Raw genomic sequence first — 11,155 nt, 5'->3', positions numbered from 1 at the left:
AGTGCCTCCCAGTCTGCATCAGTAGGAAGCTGGAGTCAGGAGCTGGAGCTGAGTGGTAGACTCTGGGACTCTAACATGGGAAGCAGACTTTTAAACCACTCTGCTATATGCCCGCTCCTTTTTTTTATTTTTAGCATTCTTTTTTTTTTCTTTTTTCAACTTTTATTTAATACATATAAATTTCCAAAGTACTACTTTTGAATTATAATGGCTTCTCCCCCCATAACCTCCCACCCACCCGCAACCATCCCATCTCCCACTCCCTCTCCCATCCCATTCTTCATCAAGATTCATTTTCAATTATCTTTATATACAGAAGATCAACTTAGTATATAATAAGTAAAGATTTCAACAGTTTGCACCCACACAGATACACAAAGTATAAAGTACTGTCTGAGTAGTAGTTTTACCATGAATTTGCCAAATGCAACACATTAAGGACAGAGATTCTACATGGGGTTAAGTGCACAGTGACTCCCGTTGTTGATTTAACAATTGACACTCTTGTTTACGACATCAGTAATCACCCAAGGCTATGGACGCCTCCCGAGTTCACAAACTCCATTCTTAGACAAGGCCATAATCAAAGTGGAAGTTCTCTCTTCCCTTCAGAGAAAGGTTCTCTCTTCCCTTCAGAGAAAGGTACCTCCTTCATTGATGGTCCGTTCTTTCCACTGGGATCTCACTCACAGGGATCTTTCATTTAGGTGGTGCTGTGTGTTTGTTTGTTTGTTTTGTTTGTTTGTTTGTTTGTTTTTGCCACAGTGTCTTGGCTTTCCATGCCTGAGAAACTCTCATGGACTTTTTAGCCAGATCCGAATGCCTTAAGGGCTGATTCTGAGGCCCAAGTACTGTTTAGGACATCTGCCATTCTATGAGTCTGCTGTGTATCTTGCTTCCCATGTTGGATCATTCACTCCTTTTTAATTCTATCAGTTATTATTAGCAGACACTAGTCTTGTTTATATGATCCCTTTGACACTGAATCCTATCATTATGATCAATTATGAACTGAAACTGATCACTTTGACTAGTAAGATGACATTGGTACATGCCACCTTGATGGGATTGAATTGGAATCTCCTAGCACGTTTCTAACTCTACCATTAGGGGTAAGTCCTAGTGAGCATGTCCCACTCCTAATAATGCAATCTTGGTAATAAAAACATGATTAATGATTTTATCTTAATATCACTTCCATTCAAATAATTGAATACCTGGATATAGGAAATACTTTAACAAATTAATATTTTGCCTACTTCATGTAAAATCATACTGTGTTAGTACAAAACACTACAAACCAGGTGATTTGTAAACAACGATTGTGTATTTTTTATTTTTTGACAGGCAGAGTGGACAGTGAGAGAGAGAGACAGAGAGAAAGGTCTTCCTTTTGCCGTTGGTTCACCCTCCAATGGCCGCCACGGCTGGCGCGCTGCAGCCGGCGCACCGCGCTGATCTGAAGGCAGGAGCCAGGTGCTTCTCCTGGTCTCCCATGCGGGTGCAGGGCCCAAGCACTTGGGCCATCCTCCACTGCACTCCCGGGCCACAGCAGAGAGCTGGCCTGGAAGAGGGGCAACCAGGACAGAATCCGGCGCCCCGACTGGGACTAGAACCTGGTGTGCTGGTGCCGCTATGTGGAGGATTAGCCTATTGAGCTGCGGCACCAGCCAACGATTGTGTATTTATAACTGTTCTGGGTGCTGGGGAGACCACAACTGGGATGTGGTGAACTCTGTCACAGACAATGCTTCTCACTGTGTTCTCATGATGGCCGGCTCTCTGGGGTCCCTTTGATAAAACCAATAATTCAAACCACGAGAGTTCTGCCCTCTTGGATTCTTCCTGCCCTGGCTGTTATAAAGGCCTGCCCATCTTGCTTTCACTGAGTATACTCCCTCACCCAACTGCAGCTCCGTTGTATCTGTCCACTGGCTCTACCTATCAGCTTTTAAACCAATTTATAAGGCTTGTAATCCAACAAGTTCACAAAAGCAAACCCAACTAGCTCTCTGTTCTGAAGCATTTCACCTCCCTATCCTGTCTTTCTATGATTTTAATGTGGTAATTTTTACTAAGGTGTCTGCCATAGAAGTGAATAAGAGGGGTTTTTCTTTGATTCATCAAACCAAGCTTTGTACTGTTTGGTGTGGCCTCATGTTTGGATTCCTGTCTATTCAGGTAATGCAAATTCAGACCCCTTACTCCTGTGTGGTAGAGATGTAGTTTCTCCACCATTCTGCAAACACTGATCGTGGGTGAATGATAGCAGAGTGAACCAGTCAAATGCCTGTCCTTGTGCAGCTCCCATGTTCAGAGCACAGGAAAACATCATCTCCCATGTGAGATCACAGTGAAAAGCATCATCTGTGACGGAGTTCACCAGCTCTCACGCCACTCTGGCTGGTGTGGTTTTCCTTGCATACTTAGATGGGTGGCATTGAAAGGCTCCCAGCTCTGTGAAAGTGAGTATATCTGTTTCCCCTTGGTTAGACTCAAGTCCACAGGGCCTGCTCTTCAATGGAACTGACATGCTATGTTCATGTAAAAGATTCAGCCTGAATCCCTGATTTCCTGGGCCGGAAACTGAATGCTGTACCCTCACCCCCCAAACTCCTGTGTTGAAATCCTGACCCCATGTGAGGGTATTAGGAGGCGGGGCTTCTCTTAGGTCATTAGGCCAGGAGCACAGAGCCTTCCTGAGTAGAGTCATCACCCTCCTAGGGAGCTGGCTGGCCTTCTTGCCATGTGAGGATACAGTCAAGGCATCAGGAAGCAGGGCCTCACCAGACACCACCTCTGCCAGTGCCTTGATTTTGAACTTCTGGGCCCCAGAACTGTAAGAAGGAAAGAAAATCCATTGCATACGAGCCAGTCCGGGCCATCTGTCAGAGCAGCCTGAGCAGCTAGGAGACTCCTTGACAACAGCAATCCCCTTGCTTCTGAGCTAAACAACTGACTGAGGCCATTCCTACCATTTTCCATTGAGCACATGTCAGGGTGTCCATGAAGCCTGGAAACTTCTGGTTGAAGATGACCTAGTTAATTTTCTGTTTTATAAAGCTGTGCTGCCTGACACTGCAGACATACCTGTCCTTAGGATGTGTGAGGGAGGACCTTTCTTCCTGACTCAGCCGTGTCCGACAGCAAGATGTGGCATGAAAGAACCTACACTCTGCTCACTCTGCTGCTCTTTCCAGCCTCATCCCCTACCTCAGCCTCGCCTGCTCTCACCCCTGTGCTCCCAGGCTTCACCCATGCTGCTGTTGTCTCCTTTATCTAAATGTGCCGCATTTTCTTCAGTTATGGGATTTGTGGGCTTCTCCCTGGGTTCCCTCCTGTGTTTTAGTCTAATCTCCATTGCCACCCTTCACCAGAGTGACTTGTATCCAAGAGAGTTTTGTTAAAGTTGGAAAAGCTAGAAGGAAGGAAATCATGGGATGAATATTAATATAAATATGCACTTACTGTTAATTTAAAAATTACATTGCTAGGCACTTCATAGAAAATGCTCAGCTCACTAGGCTAATCCTCCGCCTGCAGCTCCAGCACCCCGGGTTCTAGTCCCCGTTGGGGCACTGGTTCCTTCCCTGTTGCTCCTCTTCCAGTCCAGCTCTCTGCTGTGGCCCCGGAAGGCAGTGGAGGATGGCCCAAGTGCTTGGGCCCTGCACCCGCATGGGAGACCAGCAGGAAGCACCTGGCTCCTGGCTTTGGATTGGTGCAGTGCGCCGGCCGTAGTGGCCATTTTGGGGGTGAACCAATGGAAGGAGGACCTTTCTCTCTGTCTCTCTCTCTCACTGTCTAACTCTGCCTGACTAAAAAAACAAAAAACAAAAAACAAAAAACAAAAAACAAAAGTATTCCAACATGATTGCACTCCCAGATTATAAACAGGTATCAAAATGACATGGTGCTGCATAAATGTGTAATATATATGATTATTTTTAAATTAAAATGTATTTTATATTACAGAAAAAAAACGGAAAGGACATAAATGTTTGTTCACAAGAGACTTATCATGAAATGTTTTGTAAATCCATGCAGTGGAGTAGAAGGCTCCTGCTAGTGAGTGGGAAATTCCATTATTAAAGCGCGTGAAAAAGAGGCAAGACTGGAGTGGCGTGGAACACTGCTTCCTAGAAAGACTTCCATGTTGATTGCAATTTTATTACTTGTTATCAGAAAAGCATATCTGTCACCTTTGGAATGTGGACTAGTGTAGGGAGCAACTGAGACTAGACTAAATTACTGGAACTAGGACTAATTCTATGCATCTGCTCTCCCACAATATGGCGCTGGGGAGGAGCAAACAACTACGCAGCTGCCTCATCAGTTTGATAAGCTGCAGGAGCTGATCCTGCTCCTGACTGGAGGAGAGCAGTGTACTCGGCGTGTGGGTAGCAGAGTTGGGATTGGTGGAAGAGGACTATAAAGGAGGAGAGAGACAGCATGCACCAGGAACATCTGAAGGAACCCCTGAGAGCTGGCCGGCGGTGTGCCGCTCCTCCGCGGAAGTGGGGAAAGTGGCGGGGGGTGCCGCCCCTCCACGGAGGTGGAGTGGCTGGCAGCTAACCTGGGACAGTGTCGTTCCTCCACAAGTGAGGAACTGGCAGCTAACCCGGGAAGAGCCGGGCAGAAAGAACAGCGCAGGGTCCAGTGCCGTTCCTCCGCGAATGGGGGAGCAACAGACTAGATGTGAGGTTAGAAGGTTCAGTCAATCTCAACTTCTAGTTCAGAGGTAGAAATGTCTCATCTGTGGTCAAAGAGACTCATTTTTTCCCCTTGGCTGTGCTCTTATTTTTTCTTTGCTTTATGTTGCTAAGATGCGAGAAAGAGCCATAGACTACAATTAGCTGTGTTTGAGGAGTTACTTCCATGTGAAACTCTTGTTATTTGCCACTTATAACTTATTTTAAAAGTTAGCCCTCGACTTAAAATGTCTCTAGCTGTTTCCAAGCCAAGAGTAAATTTTGTTTGGAAAGCTGAGGGGTAGGAGAAGATTTAGCGCTTTCAACAGTTAGTGCTTACTCCATTGTGGTCCTTAAGGCACTGATGAGAGAAACAAAGCGACATTTGAACGTTTTTGTTTATCAGTTACCTGAACAGTTTTCCATTAAATTGTCTTAAAGTCGCAATAAATGCAGACTGAATTAAAAAAAAAATACTTTTTCTACCCCTACCTGTGTGCAGGTGAGCAGAAATGAACAGCAGCAACTGAATCGCCTTTGCCTTCGTAGCCTCTCTGGGCAAACATCCATTTCCACATGGACCCACTCAGATGGACACACTGCTTCCTGGATGCAGTTTTGCCTCTGTGTTTAATTATGACAGCAAACCATTGTGACATCTCTTTGGGGTTTCCCTGTAGTCTCTGTCTTCCTCCATTCTGTGTCTGTCTCAATTTGGAGTATCTGCTTTTCGAACCCAGGAGTATTCATTATTCAGCTTAAAATTGTGATCTTCGCTTATCTTTTATAAAACGCCATTTGTCACAGTCACAAGATTTGCTTTCTTTTCTTTATCCCTTTTTATACTCTCTTGTGAGATACCTAAGAGTGCCAATTTTGAGCCATTTAAGGAATCTGCCATGTGGATGGATGGAATTCCCAGCATATCTCACTATGAGCTGAGAGCTCTTACCTTCTACTTCAAAGCACAGGAAAAGTTGGCCTCCGATGTCACATGTCAGTCATTAACATCTTTTTCCAGTATCCAAAAGCTGTTGCTGTCCTCACCTCTCTTGTTCTCACACATTTGAGCTTTGTATCTTCTACGCGAGGTTCCGATGCTGGTTTCTGGAGAAGCATATATACTTTTTAGAATTTGAATTCTGCTTGATGACTTTCCAAGAAACTGTATAATTTTTAATGCAAGCACAATGTAATTCTTTGTTAACTGACCCTGGAAAGCTGAAAAGAGCAAAGAAAACCTAACCATGACTGCTGCTTTTATTCCTTATTATTTTAGGTAGAAAATGGGCCTGAACTACTCAGAGCCATGTGTAATGGGCAGAATAGCATCTTATACAACAAACTACCCATACCCCCAAACAGCAGTACAAATGGTTTTAAGTCCTTGTGTTATTGAACTTAATCTATTACATATCAAAATACAGTTAAGAGCTAACCTATAAAATATACAAATCAAGTTAAAATAAACTTGAAGAGGATAATTATTGATAACTTCCCAGTTCTAAGGTATTTATGTTTTAAACCATGAACTAGAGGAACTTTTGAAGTGAGTTTTGTAATCTATTTTTTATTATCCAATTTAACTTCTCTAAAAGAAATTTATGAGTAAGGAATCAGAAATCATTAAAGAGTCAAGTGGATATCAAATTTCTAATTCATGGACTTTCAAACTTTTAGCCTTTTGCCCTTTTCATTGATTAAAACTCCTCCTGACTAATCCCCATAAACAAACAATTGAGCTCTAATTTGTCACTGCCAAATGCATGCAGAATCCTTCCACATGTCAATGTCACAATGTAAGTGAAGCCAAACAACACTCTAAAAGACTTTGTGTTAAATGTATCCGTCTATATAGAGAAAGACACGTAACTGGGCCCATATGTATATCATCCAGAGCCATGTGTGATGATTCCTTTGGCTCTCTGCTTCCAGCAATGTGACAGACTGAGCACAATACAACTAGGTCTTGCGTGAATTCAAACAAACACTCTTTAAATGTATATGACGATCCTAGACATAGGGCAATTAGCTAAAGAGAAAAGGGAAAACAAAAAATTTTCAGGGAAAAGATAGATGAAGGGTCTTCAGAAAATTTAAAAAAAAATATATTATGAAAAATTATGCATGCATTTAAAAATAGACCAAGTAAGCCAGCAGTTAGTTCCAATCTCCATGATTTTTTTAAGTACTCGTGTATTATAAAATCTAACATCCTGGGAAAATGTCAACCTTGGGGCTGGTATTAAGGAACTGAACCAAACAACTGTGAAAGCTGGAAACCTAATCACATGACTTTCTTTAAGCCTTGACACTTTGGAGGCCCTCAGAATTTCTGTGATTCAGTTTAATCAGTGGGGGAAAACTTTGGCTACATCAGTTGCAAAAGGAAATAAGTCACCAATGAATGAGAATTGGATTGGCAGAAATAATCCGAAGTGCATAAAAATCTCTCCAAACTGTCAGATCTTAAAATTATAGAATGGAAGTGCTATATGTAAAATATCTTAAATAAAATGCGAACTCAAATGTTAAGCACTGGTATGTTATCAGAAGTGGCGAGGAAGCTTTGGAAAAGGCTAAATAAAGCATGTGGAGATGAAAATGCAATCACTAGTGATAAGCCTCAGTTGGTAAGTTTAATGTCAATTAGGCATGGGCTGCTGGGGTAACTGGTGTCCTTGGAGAGGGAATGGAAGAAAGTGTGCAGAACATGGTGAGGCAACTCATACCAGAGGATGAACAGACTTATTCCAGACTCAATTTCGGGGTTAGCAACCTATCCCGAACTAAACAGCTTATGCCAACAATGATGTCGTTATGCTAAAGGAGTCTGAAAGTGAGCTGTTCCTTCAGGCCACAACTCTAAGCAAAGCTGGCTTGTCTCTGCTCAGTGCTGTCGGGAGCCTTCCATCCCAGGGATGAAGCTGAACTCATCTGGGTGGCATGTGCCCACATGTGTCTGATGATTGATGCTAGTTGTCAGCTTGTGCCTTAGTTGAGTTGCCTACAAGAACAACTACACATGGACACTACAATGGGGTTTTAGCTGTGTACCACATGGGGTTTCTCATACTATGGGACTGGCCCCCCAGAACAGGTGTCCCAAAAAGAATGTGATATGGTAGTAACTTAGTCTTGGAAGTCAGAATCACATCAGCTATACTCTGTTGGTTGAGACAGTCATAAAGAGTCAAAAAGTCGGGGCCAGTGGTATGGCAGAGTGGGTATAGCTGCTGCCTGCAGGGCTGGCATCCCATATGGGTGCCAGTTAGAGACCTGGCTGCCCCACTTCCTATCCAGCTCTCTGCTATGGCCTGGAAAAGCAGTAGAAGATGGTCCAAGTCCTTGGGCCCCTATGTGGGGGAACTGGAGGAAGCTCCTGGCTCCTGGCTCTGGATGGGCTCAGCTCCATCTGGGGAGTGAATCAGCAGATGGAAGACTCACACTCACTCACACTCTCCCTCCCTCTCCCCCTCCCCCCATCTCACCCTCTCCCCCTCGCCCTCCCTCCCTCCCTCCCCTCTCTCTTCCTTTCCCTCTCTCCCTCTCTTTCCTTCTTCTCTCCTTCCCTCCCTCCACCTTTGCCTCTCTCTAGCTCTGCCTTTCAAATAAATAAATAGATCTTTTTTTAAAAAAAAAAAGACCTTCATTAAAAAAGTCAAAATTCAGAAAACAAGAACTCAGTCCTCCTGTTGAGCCCGACTACTTTATCCACCAGCTGTTGCCACCCAGGTCCTGCATTAGCAGGAAGCCAGAGTCAAGAGCCAGAGCTGGGAGTCAATCTCAGATGCCGCTGTGTGAGATGGAAGCATCCTAGCCAGCACTTCAACCACTGTAGGCTGTTCTTGAGAGACATGGGCTGGAGTCGGGCATTTGATGTAGCAGCTGAACCACCACGTTGTAAAGCGGTTGAGAACCATGACATGAACATGGGATGCTAGCCACCCATGTAAGACTACCTGGATTTGAGTCCCAGCTCCACTCCCAATCCCAGCTTCTTGTTAATGCCCTGGGAAGCAGCAGTTGATGCCCAAATAGTCAGGTTCCTGCCACCCACATGAGAAATGCACATTGAGTTCCCAGTTCCTGGTTTAGCCTGGTCCAGCCTCTGCTGTAATGGGCATTTGTGGAGTCAACCAGTGGATGGAGATAGCTCACTCTTTCTCCATCCATCTCCATTTCTGTGTACGTGTCTGTCTCTACCTCTGTATCTCTCTGTCAAATAATTAGATAAGAAGAATAAATAATTAAATCATGGGTCTGTCTGGTGCCAGGGATCTAAAAACAGCAGTCTTGGCCAACAGAATTGGTGGAAAATGCCCTTTAACCAAAGATTTAATTTCTAAGGACTGAAGGAGTTAGGATACTTTTGTTTGGCATGTTACTAAATATAACTGGAGTATTATCTGGAATTCTGAGTACAACGTTTAGAAGTGTGCCAGTTCTACAGTAAGCAGAGATCCCACTGGGGGAAAGGGGGTCCGGGGTGGGCCACTCGCACTCAGCCGTTCCCCAGCACTTCCTGAATGCCCAGCCTCGCAGTGGTTTTGGGCAGGGAGAGCCCTTGCCACCATGCCTGAGGCTGTCTTCTTGTCCATCTCCTGTGGACTGGCAAGGTCGTGAGTTCCAGATACCACAGACACCACGGAGAACCTTGACGTGGGTAAAACATGCTGTCGAGGTGCCGAGATCTGGGATCCTGTCTGTCATGGCGCTAACACTGCCCACCCTGAGACACAACCCAATGCAGAGTAACAGCTGCACCTGCTGCACATGGAAACCGCTGACAGCGCTGAACCACCGTGAACCAGTCTGCACCGGCGTTTTCCAAGGGAGTTAGCCATATTTGCACACAATGTCATTCAACAGAAAACGTGTCTGGTTTTTGTGTTGGAAGTCAGAGGAACTTTGCACAGAACCTCTGAGTGGCCATTCTCACAGGAACGTGCAGGCCTGGTAGGTCTGACCCCAGCCCACCCCTCAGGCCCCGTGCACCTGCCCCAGGGACTGGGGACCATGCTTCCCGCCGGCCATCCATCTCGCTCCCAGCAAGCCTCTCTGCCGGCAGCTCTAGGCCCTTGCTTGCACCCAAACCTTCCCGCTCCATCCCAGCCATGACCCATGCCCGGGGCACCTGCTTCACTGGCTCCTGTGGCTTCCTTCCACTGGGAAAAGAGGACGTAAGAAGCACTTATGGGGGGCTCACTGTAGAGAATAAAACTGGAATCCCGTCAGGACTGGAAACACAGGGGAAGAAAACAAGAAAGACACCCCCTCCAGGGAAACAAATCAGACTCAAGCCCCTGATACCCCCTTTCCGCACCGAGGGCTGCCTGCCCTGCGTGGCCACAGCTGCGGACCACAGGGAGCTGGGCACCTGTGGTCAGTGGTGGTGAGGACATCGCAGGTGGATCCTGGAACTCGGTCAGCCGAGGTCGCCTGCACGCTCTCCTTGTGAACCCCGCTCATGGCCTTGCCTCCAGGTGCGACCTTGGCCGCAGGGATGGGCCAGAGTCCAGGGCCTGCAGACGGCTCTGCCGCATGGCGGGTGCCAGCTGCAGGTGCGGGGCACGAGGAGCGATTGAAGGAAGAGGGAGGACAAGCGAGGGTGCTCCCATGCCAAGGTTCCCCGGGGGGCTGCGGGCATAGCTGGTCCCGGTACCCCGGTTGCCGACCTCGACGCTCATGAAGGAGCATCTGGGAGAGGCCGTTCAGAGTGATGGTTAGCGCCACTCTGGGGGTGTCTCACAGCGCAGGCCAGGCGACTCTCATTCCTCTTCTGCCTCCTGCTTGCCTGAATAGGCGCCAGGTACGAAAGACCTGGGCGGGTCACCTGTAGAGGAGCCGCGCGGGTTAATTCTGTGCTTGGTGTTATTGACGACGAAACAGAATCAAATCCATCTTCCCTTTTCCCCTGGTGGAGGCGTTAAGTTGTTACCGTGGCAACGCGGCCCACCAATTTAGTAATAATTAAAAACCAAATAGAAGAGCAGTCTTGCCGACCTGAAATAGGAAATGAATCCTCTCAAGCACAGACAAGAAAGGTAAATACTGAGCCAGGACCCACAAGAAATAAAGCCCCTGGGCATCCCATGGGAGTCAACCATGATTTTTTTTAAGCATTTCATGATTAACGCTGCAGAAATAAAAGCTTGTCAATCACAACAGGAATTCATGAAATATTTTTACAACAATATCACGTGGGGGTGTGTTCTTCAGAGAAACCGAACCGTTAAGATATGACTTCAGGAAGTTGGTGGAAAATGGATGTGATAAAAACGCTGTCCATGGACTTCAAAAATTTTCACACCAGCATAATCGTTTAATTCCATTTCTGTTAACTGTTTTTGAACGCTTGTGTGTGAGAGAGAGAGAGAGAAAGGGAGGGAGAGAGAGAGGGAGGGAGGGAGCGAGGGATTGGGAAGAAAGATTAATTTACTGTAAAAATTAGCCCACATGGTTCT

Source organism: Oryctolagus cuniculus, chromosome 14 (genome assembly GCF_051225735.1).
Source record: "Oryctolagus cuniculus isolate XC-2025 breed Fujian yellow rabbit chromosome 14, ASM5122573v1, whole genome shotgun sequence".
In the NCBI taxonomy this organism is placed as follows: domain Eukaryota; kingdom Metazoa; phylum Chordata; class Mammalia; order Lagomorpha; family Leporidae; genus Oryctolagus; species Oryctolagus cuniculus.
Note: the sequence above shows the minus strand (reverse complement) of the source record.